Below are 3,768 nucleotides of genomic sequence, written 5' to 3'. Positions count from 1 at the left end.
CTGCGACCAGGTGAACTACTTGCTCAGCCTCATAGTTGACCTGAAGGAGGAAGCGGAGAGGCTGAGGACTATAAAAGAGTGTGAGAGGGAGAATGATTGGTGGTGTCAGTCCCTCTAAGCCTCAAGTTTTCAGCATACAGCCGAGGCTCCTAATGGAGCATGTCAGCCCCTGCCACCTCACAAACAGGTGGTAAAGGGGAACCAGCCAGCTGGCAGCACTGCAGCGAGCCCCCTGTCCTCTCTTCCCCCCAGCAGCAATTTGAGAAGGGAGGAGGAGTAGAAACGGGTACCTGCTCGGTGGAAGGGGCATCCCCCATCCCGACCATCCCCGGCTCCCCAGGTGCCTCTGCGAAACAGGTTTGAGGCCCTGGAACTTGAGGGGGGGACTAGAGAGAGTGTGGAGACAGGTTCACCCATGAGGTTGCCTCAGGTGAAGCAGTCACCCCCAAGCCTCAAGACTGCTTCTACCCGTAAGGACAGAAGGGTGATTGTCGTAGGTGACTCCCTTCTGCAAGGAACAGAAGGCCCTATATGCCGGCCTGACCCTACCCGCAGAGAAGTGTGCTGCCTTCCTGGGGCACGGGTCAGGGACATTTCAAAGAAAATTCCTAGGTTGATTCAGCCTTCAGATTACTACCCACTTTTAATAATTCAGGCTGGCGGCGAGGAAGTTGGCAAGGAAAGCCTGAGGTCCATCAAGAAAGACTTCAGGGGAATGGGGCGAATACTTGAAGGAGCCGGGGTGCAGGTGGTCTTCTCTTCTATGCCTGTGGTGTCAGGGAAAGGTACAGGGAGGATCTGAAAAACCCATCTCTTAAATAGATGGCTTAAGAGCTGGTGCAGACACAAGAATTTTGGCTTTTTTGACCATGGGGCAATCTACACTGCACCTGGCATGATGGCTGCTGATGCAAGCAGCCTGTCCCTGAGGGGTAAGAGGGTATTAGCTGAAGAATTAGCGGGACTCATTGACAAGTCTTTGAACTAGGAACGAAGGGGGAAAGGGGTAAAATAAGGGCTACTAGGGTTGAACAGGTCATTCGAGGGATTGTACCAAACTCCGTGGGCAATGACGGCAGAGTACAAAGGGAGGGAGTAGGGCAGGGGGATGCTGGGGATGCTGCTGTTCTAGCGGATCCTGGATCCCTTATAAAGGTGGTGAGACGGACAGCCTGGCTGAAGTGCCTTTATAGCAATGCATGCAGACTGAGTAACAAGCAGGAGGAACTGGAAACTGTGATGCGCTCAGAAAGTTATGACCTTGTTGCTATCACAGAAACATGGTGGGATGACTCCCACAACTGGGATACTGCCATCGACGGCTATAGACTAGGAGATGTGGGAATACAAGAAAAGCTGTTCAGAGCAGCAGCTGTGGAGCAAGATAAACAGCATGGGAACCAAGGACACCTCTGCAAGGAGAAGAAGAGTCTCACAGCTCTGATTGGTTATGTGCCTGCATGGACAGTTGAAAAGTGTTTTGTAGTCCTGCTATTGTCAGCCCTTTCCAAGAGTTACTCCCCTCCTGGGATAAGTTTCCCTTCAAGTACTGAAAGGCTGCAATGAGGTCTCCCCGCCAACCTTCTCTTCTCAGGCTGAATAAACCCAACTCCCTCAGCCTGTCCTCATAGGGGAGAGTGCTCCAGCCCCCTGATCATCTTCGTGGCCCTCCTCTGGACCCCTTTCCAAAATCACCATGTCTTTTTTGTACTGAGAGCTCCACACCTGGACACAGTACTCCAGATGGGGCCTCACAAAAGCCAAGTAGAGAGGGATAATCACCTCCCTATCCCTGCTGGCCACCCCTCTCCTGATGGAGTCCAGGAGTCCATTTGCTTTCCGAGCTGCCAGAGCTCACTGCTGGCTCATGTTGAGTCTTTTGTCCATCAGGACCCCCAGGTCTTTCTGTGCTGAGGCTGCTCTCGAAGGACCACTTCCTCCCAGCCATTACAGTTGCCTGGAGTTCTGTTCCGCGGCCCAGTAACAAAACCTGTGCACTTTGCCATGATGGAACCGTCATTAGGTATCACCCGGAGCCCAGTTTCCAGGCCTGTCAGGTCCCTTCTGAAATGTTCATCCATTCTCATCCACCGAAATATTACGAACCGCACCACTCAGCTTGGTGTGTCGTCAGCAAACTTGCTGAGGGTGCAGACAATTCCCTCATCGTTTCTATTTAATAAATTGTTTAAAGTAGCAGCTTGGTCCCAAGAGCAGACCCTTGGGGACACCGCTCTGTATATCCGCTCCCATCACTTGGACTATTTTAGAGCCATCTGACACCACCCTCTGTCTGCAGACCTTTTCAACCATCTTATCCATCGAGTTATCCAGCCATCAAAATCACTTCCCTCCAATTTTTTTATGTATGAGGATTCCCCTGGTGATGGGAGAGCCAGTGTCAAAGCCTGTCTCATGTCCAGGTAAATGACAATCAGTCGCCTTCCCTTCGTCCACCAATGTCCAGTCACTCCATCATAGGAAGGCCACCGAAGATTAGTTAAGCCATGACGTCCCTGGTGAAACCGTGCTGCTGTCTAGATCTCAGTAATGCTCGTTCTTTATGTTGATACTCGAACATGTTGTCCAGGAGGATTCTGTTCATCATCTTCCCAGCATGGAAGATGAGACGTCACTGACCTGGTGGATTCCCCGGGTCCTTCCTGCTCCCCTTTCTTGTAAATTGGATTGGACGACCCTTCGCGCCAGAGTTCATCCGGGACCGTCACCTGACAGTCTCGACGAGCTTCTCAAATATGTTGGGAGAGCGTTGTCCTCAGCAACACCTCTAGCCAGCTCCTTCAGGACCCTGGACTGTCACGTCATTCTGGCCCCAGGTACTCATTCAGTCTGAAGGAGGAACTCTCGAACTTGCGTCTACCATTACAAGTGGGAGGCGATGGTTATTACTCTCCTTGGTCCCCACATAGAGGTTTAGGTGGGTGCAAACTTAGACGTAATCAAGACTAGAATCCTGCCACCAGGGTAAGCACCGACGTGAGATACTGTCATTCAGCACCTCAGTTCTCATCATCTGTTGAAGCCATAGGGTTCTTCCTTTTAAAGCTTACCAAAGTAAGCTCTGCCCGCGTTTTGGCGCTGTCCCTCTTTTATGCCAATGTACTCTGTTAGAAGTTTTTGACTATTGTTATTTATTCCCTTGCCAGTTGCAGTTTTCTGCCGCGCTTGGCATCCCTGATCCCATCGTCTGCTCAAGCCAGACGCATCTTCTGTATTCTTCCCAGGTGAACGCCTTATTTCCAGTAGGCTTGTATGCCCCTTTTTTTGCACTCCTCACCTTCACTCAGCAGGTCTTTGCTAGAGCCATGCCAATTTTCCTACTCTCACATACTTGACACCACTTTCTTCATTCAGGGATGGAGACCTCTCTGTGCTTCCAGGAGTGAATCCTTGAAGACGTATCCAGCTCTCCTCAAAATCCTTATAATTTAAGACAGAGCGCCAGTATCTTGCCAGCATTCCAGTTAGTAGCCGTTGAAGGTTCGCTCTTCTGAAGTTCAGAGTCCTGACCCCAGGCTCTTTTGCCAGGCCCACGATCCCCTCAAGATCACAACTTGACCAGGGCAAAATGGTCGTGGCAGTCTCTCTAGGCTAGCCGTCCAACCTTGATGTTTGAATTATCTCCTTTGCTTATTTAGATGAGCAGCAGGTCCATCAATGCTCACCTGCTATGTCGTTTCTGTCTCGATACCTGAACCAGAAGCTATCATCAATGTGGATTCCAGATGCCTTTCCTGGACCTCTTTC

General features: G+C 50.8%; 1 protein-coding gene and 1 pseudogene across 1 annotated transcript in view; one reads left to right on the top strand and one right to left on the bottom strand.

Moving 5' to 3' along the window:
* Positions 1-3,768, top strand: part of LOC107324590 — a 226,993-nt pseudogene that overhangs the window by 112,447 nt on the left and 110,778 nt on the right.
* The window catches only part of LOC107324622 (olfactory receptor 14J1-like), a 148,696-nt gene that overhangs the window by 83,800 nt on the left and 61,128 nt on the right, over positions 1-3,768 (bottom strand). The window lies entirely within an intron of this gene.

Source organism: Coturnix japonica, chromosome 26, assembly GCF_001577835.2.
Source record: "Coturnix japonica isolate 7356 chromosome 26, Coturnix japonica 2.1, whole genome shotgun sequence".
Lineage (NCBI taxonomy): Eukaryota > Metazoa > Chordata > Aves > Galliformes > Phasianidae > Coturnix > Coturnix japonica.
This window is presented reverse-complemented; position numbering and strand designations above follow the sequence as displayed.